Genomic DNA, 16,434 nt, shown 5'->3' on the forward strand with positions numbered 1-16,434 from the left:
ACGACCCATATATAGAAATGAAGGTCTCGATCTGCTTCATAAAGTTTCGAACTCAGTTCGTTTTCGAGGTATCTTGTTGACAGACACACAGAATTAATTTATTCCAGGCGTCGAAAGATAAACTTCGCTAAGACATTCAGCCAAGAAATGTTGAATGTCGGTGAAAACAGTAATATTGTTGTCCAACACTAAACATTTGATTGTATGCACACTATTAAATGTGGTAGTTTATATTGTTTTACAAGAATAAAAAATGGGAACAAAACAATTCCATTTAACGAAGTGTTTCTGTTACAGGAATGCAGTGAGACGGGTGTTCCCATAGACGCCTGAGCCCGTAAATGGGACCACCTGAGTGAAACAATCGTTGCCGACAATTTAGTGAAAACCCTTCCGCAACTAGAGACAGCTCTGACATATCTGTATGTCTCTAACATACAGTGTACTCTACATCGATCTGTGTCGCAAGCTCAACTTGTAGATGTATTTTTATATGTAATTTATCAGCTAATTGCGCGTTGTGTTTTTATTAATGTTGCGTGTAATATTTACCAAGTTTTTATGAAATAGAGATGTTACCAATGTTGATAAGAATGTTGTAAAAGAACCAAAGAAGTATACAATAACTAATTATAATAAGTTTGATGCTAATGTGTATAATAAACAAGTATATATGTACAGCTAATTTTGGTTTCAGCCAAGTCCATATTTTTATTTGTATACCTGTCCTATAGTTATAGACAACATTGGATATTTTAACTACTTTCCTTATAATTATTGTTTTCAAATAGTCCGATAAATTTTTTTGTGTAAAGCAGTTAAGTGGCTATCCTCTTTTAGGGTATTACATTTGTGAAAACAACACTTTAATTTATGTGAGGATTATAAAAAACGGCGTTTGATTCTAACAGCCAAAGAAATGTAAAAAAAATGATTTTTCATGCTTTCTTTGAAGAGCTACAACAGCTACATATAAACAAATGAACACAGTTTAGTTATATAAGAAGGTGTCTAAAATATAGAAGGGGCATTTTAATAGCTTATTAGCTTTCCTCTTACAATAAATCCTGGTCCAAAAAGACTTTTGGTGGTATTTATCGTGTACGTATTAATTTTTAATCATTGTTATAGGTATTCCATCACAATCAAAAGACCACCTTAGATTACTGTTAATAACCGTAGTGAACATTACCCTTCATTCATTTCCAGGAATCATAGTAATTTATCGGAAACCTTCTATCATTTGCCTCTCATACTCGTATGATTGTGCTGTCAACATATATATCATTCCAAATCGTTTACGTAACTTAAAGGTCTCTAAGGTCTTTTTTGTTTACAAGGAAAGTGCACATACAGGTTTTATATCTTTTTACAATTTTGAACACTTGTTAAATAATATTCCCCGAAATCTCCTTTTACATTGATATACACAAAATTTTGTGATGTGTCTGATGAAGGTATCTTGGATATCGAAAAGGCCTCACAATAATATGTATTAAATATTGGTTTTGTATTTTAATGTAATTTAACAGTGACCAATATAAGCTCCATCTACAGCATTAAAACGACTTTGTTCCACGAATGAGACAATGAGAACATCTCTTCATCTAGATTAGAGTGGGAATTCAGACAGAGCTCCTTTGTTGTCTAGATGTTTCCTGATGTCGAAACGATGCAGAGAGTGGACCTCTTCAGCCAGGCATGGACTCAAGCTTCTCGTTGTCAAGACTATAACGGTGTCAGATTTCAGGCGCTGCACTAAGCGGAAGTTGGAGCTAAACTCAATATTCGCAAAAAAGACATTTAAAAAGTGCTCTAGCTATAAAGATGTTTTGAAATTATCATTTCACAGCACTTTTTTCAGCGTTTCCGCAGATTGAAACAACTAAAATATATATGGATAAACCATTTCCTTGATGAAAAATAGAACATGATCATGAAAATATTTCACCTTCCTTGAAGGTTTAATGTTGCTGACCATGAGTGGTTGGAAAAGTTCCTGGCAGGTAAACTAAAAACAGAAATTTTGTCCTGCATTCCATAAAGAACCTTCATACGGATAAATATTCTGAAATTGGGTGCTAGGGATCCTTTAGTATCTTTCAATGGTTACTATTCAAGTAAATGCAATATTAATGGGAAATGGAGAATTGAAATTGGAAAAACACTGTGTTGCTATGCAACAATTGATAAAAAAAGCATACAAAAAGTAAAAATGCAGATAAAGGATTAAAAAAGATTAGTCACAGCAGATTTCTGCCAATAAGAATACTTGAGGGCCAGTATTAAGAGGTAGAGGATCCATATAACCCGTTATATGCAACTGGAGGTCTCTGCAAGTAGTGAATAAATAGGGTATTTAAAGGTTCTGTCGGCTTCCCAAAAGTTTGTAATTTACAATTTTGATGTTGCATATCTCAAAAGTATTAAAACCAATGTTTCTAAATTTAGTCGTTCAGTAGATAATATTATAGTTCCTATTCAAATTATAGTTCATAGATCTAAATCTAGTTCATATCCTAAAGATTTCATGATTCATGCCTTAGATACATTGATTTTTACAATTAGTTCTAATAAAACAAATTTAGATTCTGTAAAAATATATTAAACAAAGTATATTGCTGAAATGAATGGTTAGCAATACTAACTTAAATATCTTGCTTATATAATTATTATATTAATTGTTATCAATAGGCCAGTTTTTTAAATTAAAACACTTCGTGAATAGCTTTAAGCAAACAGTGGAAAGTTAAATATTTAAATACTCTGTGTGACCTAATGTGCTTATTGTGAGGTGGGTCCCTAACTTAACAAGGGATACACCTAATGTGTGAAGAAGACTTGCATTTTGTGACAATCCTAAAATATTATAAAGATCTGGATTGATATTGATTGATCTGGATTTGCGAACAAAACTTAATAAATTAGGATAGCCATTAAATAAGATAAGGCAACTATAGGTGATCCCAAGGAAACGAAAATTATATAAAAGTTTCTAACTACACAAGTCTAAAGCAAAGTCCGAGTGAGTGTTGTATGTGTGGAAATAGTAGTAACACAAGATAGTAATATTGGAAACTCAAAGGCATCGCAGCTTGACCAGCTTCATTATGGTAGATATTGGGCAGTTAAATTAATGAGATTTAAGTTTGGAGGAACAAAATATAATAACGGATACGTATGAATCATCTTTAGTAATTGAAAAACACTACGTTGGAATAGAGAATGTTTAATGAAAATAGCGAACATTTGACATTAACGTGTCAAGTACATATTATAGCCATAAAGTAGTGTAAAATCATCTTTATAAATGACCAATTTGATCAATTACTATGTGATGGAGAACTAAGTATTTTTAACTGAGTAAACAGAATATAATAGCCACCTGCATTAGATTTGAATTACATACTTAATGACTTTCCGGAAAGCTTAGGTATGCTTTGGTATTTAAGCGTAAACATTAAGGTTTAGTGACAGAGAGCGATTAAGGATGAATGACTCATATCGCGATCCCAAAACTTGGCTGATATGCGAATGTACAATTGATAACTTGCTGTCACAGCGTATGCTGCGTACAGCGTACCTAGTTGAAGACTGCGAGCTTCGCTCTCTCTTGGAGTATCATCTCAGCCAGAATATTAGACTAAGCCTTTCTGGCTAAAAAGAACGGATAGACAGCAACTTGTCTATCTCCTCATGTCACAACTTGACTTCTCATACACTTTAATATGTTGAACAACGTGAACCTTACTTTCCTGTTAAATCGATGAGGTATAAATCAAGTATGCTAATCAATTATTCAAAACTTTTTCGTCTAGTAAGTTGAATTAATCGAGACTGCTGTAGGTGATATCCAAGAAATTTAATATCTGCAATGTAGTCACGTCTTCTGAGTACTTGACTTCTCAGTTGGTTTCTCTCCGGTACAACTTTCTGAGGAGAGCAATACTCTCTGGATTGTTACCATACTTTGCTTCTTACGTCTTTTAGAGAATTCCGTCCGGACTTCAGTTAGTTCCTAAGAAGCTAACTAAGTGTATAAATTCATGGAGGTAATAATTTCTATACACTTTATTTAATATTACGTACACTATTGTATATTTAATAATTGCATAGTACCAATTATTGAGTTTTAAAGTTTTGGTAGCTTTTTGCACATAAACAAGGAGAATCTTTCTTTACTAATCTACTCACTTCTGCTTTTCACTGATCTTCAATTTCCAAATTATAACTTACTCCTAGTCTTTTTCTATAGAGGAAGAACCTATAAACCTTCATTCTCTATGGCGTATTGAGGTAAGGACGGGCAGTAAGTATTGGAAGTACTCCCTATTGAAATTCCATGGACAAAATCATGCGGGGGTTTAAGGGTAATTTTCAATTTAACCAGTCGAAGCTTTTACAGAAAATATAAAAGAAGAGGTGACCAGTACTTCTAAGCCATACAAGTTGAAGCAACCAGGTTAATCATGACTAGGTCCAGTATTTATAGTATTGGACACTGAGGAAGCCAATCACCATTAGAATCATTATGCTCCTCAGTGAGTTTCGATCGTGGGTCATGAGTTCGCCGGCATCTCGTAACTCGATATTAGCAGTCGATTCTGGACTTCCATTGGGTTATTCAGGTAATGTGTCGTCAGATTCTACCGTAGCCATAAACGAGATCCATACACGAGTCCTGCGGGAGGTAAATGGGGCAATATTTAAAATAGGTTCAATATTAAAATCAGTCAGTCATAGTTCAATCGCCATTTTGAAGATAATGACCAAACCTAACCTAAAAGCAAAAACATTCCTTTAAATAACATGAAATTGTTAAAAGGTTTTGTGTTGTCAATAAAGCTAAGCATTCAGTTACACGCAACAGTATCAAGGAAACAAAAGGTTCGCTCATAAACAATATACTTACTTAAACCCCCACTTTTGTTTTTGTTGGTCCATATTAATCAAGCGGAATTCTGACATCTCAAGTACGGAGCTAGAAACAGGAAAACAAAGTTAATTTGTAAGTATGATTCAACAAATGTATTAAGTTATTTATCAAATAAATCTTCTCTATACAGCCTTAATTATCACGTCTGAATAATCCCGGTCCTTATTAAAGAGTATCATAATTTTCGGATGCTATTTTTTCAGTACCATGAAATATTAGAAAAGAACTTTTTCTGAAGATATGCACGTACAAGGCTTCATGTTACTTTTTGAAACAACACTGCTTACGTAAAGACGGGGAATAGATAAATAAGGACACCAAAGTCCTGCAAGATGTTTTTTTTTCTTGGTTATCTAATAAACCCCATTATAAATACAGGTTTAATTATATAAATATTAATAATGCCTGAAGTTTTGTAATATTAAGGGCATTTGTTTTATTACATTTATTATACAAGAGTACAGTTGAAACATAGCTTATTGCAAAATATATTATGTTAAGCACAGTAACATATAAAGCTAAATAACACATTTAAGAACATAAACTAAGTAATTTAAAAATATTAAATGGTGTCCGAATCAGAACTTTGAACCATTCTTGATCTCTCAGAACTAATCTTTCTTGAAATGCAGCTTTAAAAAAAATTGGTTTTGATACAGCGGAAGAGGAGACGTCTAAAGCGAAATATCTTTAGCACAAAGCAATGTCAAAGTATTGTCAATCGTCTATTGGAGATGAGGTAAGCGTGGTTAATGCGATCATCGCTCTAATATCTTAAGACGTGCCAATGGTAAAAATGGCGACACATTTATAGTAGCCAAAACGATCTCTCATAGAGATCTGAACTTGAGTAGAATACACCAGGAAAAGGTTAAAGTGAGATGTACGATGAAACAAAGAACATTTAATTGAGCAAATCATATAAATTTAGTGACACGAATTTTACAGGCTGGGTATGCTAAGGTGTCCTAAACACATTATGTCGGGAGAACGGGTAGTATTATAGAATATAAATAAAATAAAACCACAATAGATCACATAATATGAAATCCATTAAAAATAATTTTACCTAATTTAAGGAAGATGTGCCACAACTGGAGGTTCCTGGTTTAAATATAGAACTTTTCAAATGTAAACCTAAGATACATAATTGATTTAAAGCAGTATTAGTGAAGAAACATTGTAGTGAATTTTGTTTTCAAAAATATTGTATTGTTTCAAAATGGTGGACTAAAAGACAAACAAACTTGGGTTTTACATAAAACCCAATATTTTCCACAAATCTAAAAATAAACCAGTGTTACCAGTAATATTTTAAACTGGAGTAAATAAACTGTAACAGATATTTCACAGAAATATTTATAACATTTGGCCACCACAAAACAATATTTTGAAAAAATTAAAATGGGTGAACATAATGGGATAAAGCTAAGTGTTTCGTTCCACATAACAGCGTTAATCAAATATAGGGTTTGCTCATTAAAATTATATACATGTAAACCCTCACGTTTGTTTTCTGTTGTTCCACATTGATCATGCAGAAGTCTAACACCTCAAGTACGGAGGTCGAACAGAAAAACAAAGGTCATTTTTATATTCAAAGGTCAAGTATACTTCAAGTTTATTAAACTATTTATCAAATAAATTGTCTGTATCCAGCCATATATATGGCATATCTATTTGGGCATAAGAAAAAATCGAAGATTAAACCATGTTATACTTGTTTTAAAGGTCTTTGAAAAATAAATGTTTTATATTTAAACCATGTGTCTATCTGTAACGTATTTTGAGTGAAAACTAAAAATAATATCTCAATATTAAGGATTAAAACGTATGAAGAATTATTGCAGTATATTATAATTATTACATTTTCAAATATAAATCTATGCCACTATTGTAAAAAGAACCATTCTTCAAAAAATATTGAACATCTCAAAATGGCGTTCAAAAGTTTACGGCTTCATCAAATAATTCACTATTTCTACCTTTTATGACACAAACAATGTATAATACTTGAAAATCGCTGTTTGGAAATGAATTTATTTTAAAATTACATTACCCAACGAATATACTTTACAAGATTTCTCTCACAGTCTCATTGTACGATTACGCACAACAACCATTACACAGCCATTATAAATACGATTACGACTGGGCAAAGTTGGGAATATCGTTATCAAAATGGAGTAATTATAATTTACAAAAGGAAGTAAAATTTCATTTGCAAACATGATTTATCAAAAACTCTATTGACATATTTCGAAATACTCTTATTGTGGTACATGAGTGCGAATTTTAAAGAATTAAAATATAAGTTAAAATATAAATTTTCATCTTCAAAGAAGTTTTTGTACGATATAAACCAATTTAGTTAGTGAATATGGAACACCCTTCGGCCAGGTTGGGGAGACAATATGACGACGGGTCAATACGGGTGATATTGACAGCCAAGCTCTTCAATGATTTTGGTCCACTAACCAGATACAAAGGGCAATAATGAAATTTCGATTGCAGTGGAAGTTCATCATAAATATGGGTTTTTCCTTCCACTCACAGCTCGGAAAGCTTCACCTTACTGAGTAATTGAGAACAATCGTTCATATCTCTTTTTATTGGAATGAAAAACTGTATATTTACACCGTCTAACAAGTGTTCAAAATCATATGTTTCGTGATGAAACTATATAACACACTGATCAATGTAGGTAATTAATGGTTTAACCGTGTTGTGAGGAGAAAAGAAGCGAAAGATCAGAGACTGCTATGGAAAACTGGAGTACAGTTGTAAACAAGAAAAAGTGGAGTACGAGACATGATGGTGCATTAATTAAACGTCTAATATTTCCTTGTAGATGAGTATAGAAAATCAGATATAATCAGACAGTTGTATAAATATATGGTGTATCTGTTTGTTTGAGAGTATAGTTATGTGTGTGCCATAGTTGACAATGAGCGTGCAACCAATACTGTATCGTAGATAGAAAATGTATCAGAAAACGTTTAATTTGCACTTCAAGTAGTGAAAAGATTTTGGTTAAAATAAGGTTATTAGGTAAGAAAAAGGATCAGAAAACGTTTAATTTAAACTTCAAGTAGTGAAATCATTTTTGGTTAAAATAAGATTATTAGGTAAAATACTCTTTGGATTTAACAACAAAAAAGTTATTACTCAGTAACGTACAAAAAAATCTCCTCTGTCTGTCTATCTGGTTACGTAAAACTATACATAGATAAGATCGAATTCGATGACAAACATGTTTTCAATGGGATTTGGCTGATAAAACTAGTCTGATATGAAATATACCACGTTGTACCGTTGTGTTAGTTTAATGTTATATAATACATATTTTCGAAACCCTTACTCGTTACTGGTTAGCATAAGTCTAATATGATTTTCTTGAAATTAAACTCTTGGCGTATTAACTACCTCCTTGTCCGTAAGTAAAATTTATATTTTCGTGTTATAAATTAGCCCTTTCATGCGAGACATCTAATTTGAAGATAATACAGAGTAAAATTGTAAATAGTAAAGTAATTATGATATGTATAACACAATATAAATAAACCTTTTAACACTTTTTTTGTAAAATTTTATTTTTCTCGTACATTTCGAAATCTGTGATTTCATCTTCAGGTACTAACTAAGATTAAGTTATGAAATAAATAATTAAAACCAATTTGCCATGTTTTTTATGTAATTATGATGTTTTATTTGGAAGATAAATAAAGATAATAACTGTGGTGACGTCCTTCTGACGTGACCACGTTCTCGTGATTATAAGTTGTCTCGATAAATAGCTAATACCATCGTGATTTCGTTTAATGCGAGTTTATAAGTGCTTTTTTACCTATGAGTACAACTTCGAGTACTTCCAGTGTTCATATTTTCGACTTCTAGTCTACTAATCTTCACATTTTCTGTGTACAGCTGCAATGTCGGGCAAAGATGCTGGCGCCGCGCGTGTGAGTCAACATAGACGTGAAGGGAAGTCAATTTTAAAATTTTATTAAATTATTAAGATTGTAGGAAAAATTTCATAGAACATTTGAACCATTAGTCCCACCCCAAGATATAATTTAAGTTCATTATTACTCTATTTTGGTAGCAACGTGGCAATATATTATTTTATTTTTACATCTAGAAGTGGTGCTTGTAGGTTTTAATTGCCACAATTAAACTTAAGGTAAACTTTGCAAATCGAGTATTTATTACTGCGACCTCAGTGATTGGGTATCAACCCCATGTATTTCGTCCATTCGGTCCAATGTTCACGTTCTCTTATAACACAGATAAGGTTGGCAAGGTTGATCTGAGTTTATAATTACCATTGATGAGTGGTAAAACTTTATTGCCGTTTAGGGCACAATAACGATTGTGAACCTATTTGCAACCTACTTAAATTTATCTTGAATGCGGTATAATTAAATTAATACTGACTAACCTAACAAACAAAGTTTGATTCCATCCGATATGGTACAGCATATTATAAATATCAATTCCTGGAAGCGTAGTCAACTGTAACAGAAGAGTAAAACGAACAAGACATTTCTGCTGCACGTGATCGGAGAACTGAGCTGAGGAACGTGAAACACATCCAAAACCGAGAATCGGTCAGTGAGCAATAAGAGCTGGGACAAACGAGCTACGATCGTTACTAATAACTGTGGTCAGGAGACGACATTGATCTGAGACAACTTACTGTCAAGGTATCAGTGCTGCTATATTGTTTCTCAGACCAAGTTTATATAATTACTCTATATACCACAGGTAATATCAATTAACATTAAACTACATTTTTGTATTTCACTTAACCTAATTACCACATTAAAGGAATCAGATAATACCTCGGCATTAGTACGTTCTTAATTTGCAATTCTTCATATTTCACAACGCTAGAGTAAACACTTTTCGCGTCATGCTAAAAAATGTATTTAAATTATTTTATGAACAATTTAGACGATTGCAAGGTAGAAGTACGCTTTATACGTGTCGAGTACATGCTTAGCTGTATGCGGCATTATATGTGTTACGTAATGTTCACATAATTTTACTCAGTTTATTTACAAATATATTCTGAGATGTTTTCGTTGCTCCGTTGTTGTTTACCCATAAGACAAGTTCGGAAATGTATACTAAAGCTCAGAAAAATCATATAGAGTAACCATGCACAATGAAAGAACTCAGTGTTGCATATATAGAAATAAAGTTTAATGCAAAATTTCGTCTATATGTCAGTTCTTTTTACATATATATATATATATATATATATATGTATATATATATATATATATATATATATATATATATATATATAAATATATATATATATATATATATAAATAAATATATATATATATATATCGTACATATAGACATACAGGCGGACAAAAGTGTAATTTATTTAGACCCTTGAATGATAGATTTGATAGGGCCTAAGGCCAAGCAAAACGATCTAATAACTGATTTCACTATTCTATGTACAAATTGAAATGATTAAAATTTCCACTACTTCAGGTAGCCGTGTTTACAAACAAGCAAGTACGATCAAGAAACATTTATATTATAAAGCACAAGGTTGGAATGACCCTCAAAACTTGTTTCCCATCTAAACTTAAATATAATTAACATTGTTAACAAACTTAACAGTTTGTGCTTACTTGCTGTATACTGTTGGTTAAAGTATTCTCTCAAATATTAAATATAACATTTATTTCTTACAAAAACCTATATATAGGTGATAAACATGAAGAAATGCTTACTGTTGTACGTAGTAGACCAGTGCCAGTGCAAGCATGAATAATGGGAGCTAGAAGTGCTCCACAGCCAACGAGGCTTGTAGACCTTGACGTTGATAATGCTTCCTCCACTTCCCCTCATTACGCTGCATCATTTACAAAGACAAAGCTCAAGAGAACAACAGAGTAAGCTACTATGTCAAAGGTTCTAATAGCTAATAAATTTATGAACTATTTTCATTGTTTACTGAAAACCACGCGACAGTAGTTATGTAGGCCTATACAACATTTTTTTTCTTATTTAAAATACAAAACAACTTAGCCTGTAGTCAGTGTTTACTCAGTAAAACGCATAAAATACTTTTCTCAAATAAATTTATAGTCAATTTTTATTTTTATTTGTCGCTGTAACTACAACGTTAGAATTGACAATAAAATTTAAATTAAATATATATGGGTTCAATTTCCAAGGAAAATGTGTTCTATACAAGGAACCACCAGAGAGTGCAGTTGGCGGCGACCAATAGAATGGACTGGCCTGCGCGACGTTGCCACACAACTGCCGCTGCCGCCTGGCACGGCTGGCGCATTGTGGCTGATAAACCGCTGCGCTGTCACAACTAACACTGACACTGAACATTTAAAACTTATCAGTATAATTGAAAAACAATATTTAAAATGAGTTGACAGTTTGATATATTATATTTAAATTACTTGTATAGTTTATTAATGTTATTACAAACTAACTATCGATTAAAACAAACAAATCGTACCGTCAGTTAGTCAGATTAAAGTACTTGCTTATTTCCATACGATACAACAATCTTTTCAGTGATTTTAAACGATTACTAAACACACACAAAATTAATATACATGTTGCTTATATTGGACACTGCATGAAGTGTTGCTTGATTAAAAAATAATTAAAAAAAAAATATAACAATACAATCAATTTTAAAATTATCGAACAATTATATTTTTAAATTATGAAATAATCAAATTTTCCACTAAATAACTTTTAGGGCCTACTATTTTAAAATGAAATACGTTAAAAAGCATGATTGACTTAATAATATAGCAATATAATAAGCAATTTCCGAAGTGAAGAAGGGACGTGAAGGCCAACCCTAAATAAACCCATTGAAAATCAAACCGTTTGTCAGTGCTTGAATTGACAAAACTCACGCGACCCCATTTGATTATTCACATGTATTCCTGGTAGTTTGCTGACTAGATGTAGCTTGGTATTTAAACAATAATATAATTCATTAATTATTACTTTAACATTTTTAATTTGTGTTACTATATTTCATTAACATCTGATAGTGGTTTTAAAATCTCCTAATTTATTTTTAGGGTTTGAAGCAAAATTAATGGAGAAAAGTTTTGCAGCAAGTGATGCACACGTTACAATTTTATAGAATTTTATTTAAGTAAAAATTATTTTTATTAAAATAATGATGCTTTTGCCAAAATCATCAAGGTGTAACAGAAAATAAAAAAGGCAAGGCTGAACAATACTGATAGCTACAAGTTAGTTCGATGTATAAAAGTGTTGGTTTTATGACTGAAATGAATTCTTTCTCATCATTTAAATTTAAAGCAAAAGTTTAAATTTATTATTTGAACCAAGTTTAAAAATATAAAAATTGATATGCATTCTTCAAATTACTTTTTGAGTTTCGCTGTAGTAACTTCATGTTCATTTAATATAAAAAGAATACCTTGTCATTAAATGATTTAAAATAATTAAAGGTGCCCAAATTTATATAAAAGTTATAATTGCTCTCCAGTTTAATTGAATAAACCCCCAACAAAGTCAGATGGTTCTGTAATGTAAATTATAATTATATCGATATCTTCTTTTTGCAAGCTACTCTACTCAATCTACTCAATATCTTTCTCAGGAATTATAATTCAAGAATACGAACTATAACTTCGGGCTAGTGATTAAATCGAAACAAAACTGTACAATTGCGGTCACCAGATGCTTTGTACATTCACAGACTATCCACTCGACGATTAACAATTAACATGATCTAATTGGCTGACCGTCATTGTCGACCACTTGGAATAATTATACAAAGTGACCTGCTTTCATTGTTAATCACCACTGATTACTTATCTTGACACGGTACAGGCACCAGTTGGCAGGCCCGCTTCTTCTGTTTTGAACTGAAATATCACGGAGAGTACCAACTAATTTTGGTACACACAGTTTTACCCACTTCTTTAATTCTAACTCCTGTATATCTTTTATATATTCTCCTTTAATCTTTTCATAAAATTGTATTAAATTCTGTGCAACATTAAAATCAACCTTACAGTGGACTTTGATTGTTTTAAAGTTTGCGGTAGGAAATGCGATACTTTACAAATTTTCTTTTTGCGTCAATCTTTTTTACGAGCTATCTGTCACTGCCTAGTTCAGGAAAGATTTATCTTTTAATTATGTTTAGTTTTAGAGCAATAAAATAGTATTATACAAAATTCAAATAATACTATCAAAAATTATACGAATGTGAGAAAATTAGATCGGTACGTGTTGGGAAATTCGTTATTTTTCGTATTAAATAACGAGCAAAATACACAGAACGTCAAAGAGTAGTTAAAGGTCAGGAGAGGAGCAAAACGATGGGAAATGGTATCATATACAATTCACCCACTTCCAGAAGGCAATGAATACAATTTATTTATTTTGATCGTAAGAGATGGTGGAATTACCTAACTAACTCCAAATAGGTCTTTAGCTATATTATACTGTAGTTTACCGAAAGTTGTCTCTCCCTCAAAGTTCTTTCCTCTTATGGCGAAGTTCCTTTTCCCTTACCACATTACCTCATTGCATTACGAAACATTGAGCATTCCTTTCCTTCACTTGCTTCTTCTTTAAAATTGTGTTCTTCTCCTTTCTAAAACATTAATCATATTTAAAAACCTGTCCATTATAACTAAGAGACTTCTCAAAGTATTTCTGTTCTGAACACTCATGAAGACGTATATCATTAAGTACGTAGCTCAAGTCATTTCACTGGTTCTAAATTCTTATGCAACTTAATAAAAGTCCCTCCTGTGAAGTATTGTCCTATAAATTATCAATTTTCCTTTCCTGCTATAATTTCCCAGCTTTCTCACTAACAATCTATTTTCCAGTTTAATTCCTTTTTTTAGGGTATTTAGTGTGTTCTTAGAATCCGGTCTTGACCATTTAATGCTATTCATCTATCAGGGAATCATTCTTCCCTCACAGTTCTTCGATTCCAAAACAATGTACTTCATTACTAAAAGTATATTCAGCACCTCCCATTTGGCCGTTCTGTTTCGGAAACTTGTATCAATTTGGTTCTTTTTACTCTTCCTATTAGCCTCACTCTTAATGTGTCAAAGCCAAAGCCCAAAGTTAGTATCTCAACTTTAATTTTATATCAATGAACTCTTTACTGATAAAGATATAGGCTAAGCTTTCTAATAAAAGCCCTTTAGCATTTCAAACACTCAAAGTTTTATGGAATTTCAGAAACATGAAGGGGGTCAGGCAGTTGTTAATGTAGGAGAGCAAGATCCGATGGAAAGATCCAAGTTTTTCAGAGGGATCGTCAAGATTGTTAGGCATCTTATCTAAAAGAAAGCCAACTGATAAGAGAGTTTTGTAGTATTTTATTGAAAGGCTGCATCAGCATATGTTATCTTCAACCGCACTAAGTCATTTAGTTTGATCACCAATCACTATGGAGCTGGCGAAAGAGTATTAAGTCAAAGATAATAATTTCGTAAATAAAATCTATCAAAATATAATCGTTTTGTAATGATATTGTTTTTTCCTGTACATGAATTACTACCAGTACTTTTAACTAGTCTAGTAACAACATTTTTAATACAATAAAAAATAATTTCTAAAGAAAAAGTATTTAAATTCTATTAAAAAGTTTCTAGCCACAAACTATCTGTAACATTTCAAAGCCGTTAAAACATAAAATGTTAATAGCCGTTAAAATGTTTCGGAGAGGTGTGAATACTCAGCTAATCAAACAGATGGGTTCGCGTGAGTTGTGACAGTTCTAGTGCTGGGCGTCGCTACTTCAGATTATTTCCACTGATTATATTTTGTATACATGATTGTTCCCGATTCATAGGATACTACTGAAATACACTTTATTTTTGATATCATATGTCCTGCAACTGAACGATGCTTTATAATTCCAAAGTTTCAAAATGTGTGCAGATTAAAAATGTTATTACGTTTGAATTCTTGAGACCTGGGAGAAGGAGTAATTGTATCTATTTGGGGACCTCTAGGAGTCATCGCCTTTTAAATTCTTGCCTATTTTTTACAATATCACTTTTAATTCTGAAAGCTCTCTCGGCTTTAGAAAGATTCTAGGTTATTAATTATAATAAGTTAATCATCGATTGACAAATAATATCAACTTGGGAACTGGAGAGTTTTAAGGTATTATCTGGAATCCAAACCACGGATATTCCAGTCCAGATAATATTAGTAGACTGCTAAAATATAAAATCTAAAATTCAAGATTTTAAAATTCTGAACGAATACATGATGTGAGTGTTGGGTTTAAATTTGCTTGACTGTTTATTTTTCAAAATTTATAGGTTTTCCGTTGAACAACACAAATTATTTGCATTTATTAACAAATTTTAACATTTAGAATTACTAGCTCGACTTATGTAACAATTTATTTTATTAATATTTTTTGTTATTTGCATTGTAGGTGTAGAAAATTATATTTTATTTATCTCAAGAATGTTATACGATATCTCGCTTCTCTTATTCCGTTACAATTTATTTATCATTTATAAAAAAAGAAATAAAATATAATAGAAAAGAGTTGTATCTTGGATATCTACTTATCTAAGCCTTCAGAATAATTACTGTTTGATCGAATCCATTTAGTATTAAGTTAATTAGAAATTAATTAACCTCTCGTTTCCCGCAAGCTTGGGAACTTATAGCAGCGAGAAAGTAAGTGGCAGAAAATTACTTTTAATTTTATTACCTCACAACATTTGTTAGTATTTAGTTTTTAGTGTAAAACTACTGTATTTCTATTCAATTATTAGATGGAGGTCATTCATATGAATGACCTCCATAATGGAAATGTAAGTAATGGAAATCTCATGACTTCCATTACTCATGGTGTTGAAAATAACCTTAAACGGTAATTTCTCTCGTACGTGCAACACTCATTTTACATCTCAATAGAGTCATTAGATACACTTTTTAGACTCTTACGCAATTTATTTTGACTATAAGTAGTGAAAACACAGGCTTATTTTGGATTAGTTGTTAAATAATCGTATCAATCGTGTGTGTATAATGCTTGCAATATATCCAATAGAGTAGGGTTTAGTTTTTAATATTTGGTAAAAGCCTCTTTGGTAGATGTGGAAATAATTTAAGGCATTCCTATGCCAAAATCAATACTGGTGAGATTATCCAAGTGACCGTTGTTCCTATCGTCCGATTCGACGGCCGTCTCCCATTGGTGGACACATCACGTGGAGTGGACTGTCTGTCCGCCGTCCAGGAGCGTCGCTCAGTACATTTAGTTGTACCCTCGGATCAGTTCTAGAGATGTGTCTGGTCGCGGTCACTCTTAATTTTCGCACATTGTTTTCTCTGGGCAGAGTAGTGCCGTCTAGGGTTTCGATGCCCTCTTTCTCGTACTCGTTAGTATGTGTATCGTAGTTCCCGTCGGATATAACCTAGTCCGACCGCGAGCTCTTAGCCCTTTGTTCTCGTTA

General features: G+C 32.1%; 1 protein-coding gene across 1 annotated transcript in view; it reads left to right on the forward strand.

The window, feature by feature from the left end:
• Positions 1–701, forward strand: part of LOC124352957 (prolactin-releasing peptide receptor-like) — an 81,820-nt gene extending 81,119 nt beyond the window's left edge. Inside the window, exon 8 of the mRNA XM_046802710.1 lies at positions 298–701. The gene's annotated coding sequence lies outside the window, so the exon portion shown is untranslated. The remainder of the gene's footprint in view (positions 1–297) is intronic.
• The last annotated feature ends 15,733 nt before the right edge of the window (positions 702–16,434 follow it).

This window comes from Homalodisca vitripennis, chromosome 1, assembly GCF_021130785.1.
Source record: "Homalodisca vitripennis isolate AUS2020 chromosome 1, UT_GWSS_2.1, whole genome shotgun sequence".
In the NCBI taxonomy this organism is placed as follows: domain Eukaryota; kingdom Metazoa; phylum Arthropoda; class Insecta; order Hemiptera; family Cicadellidae; genus Homalodisca; species Homalodisca vitripennis.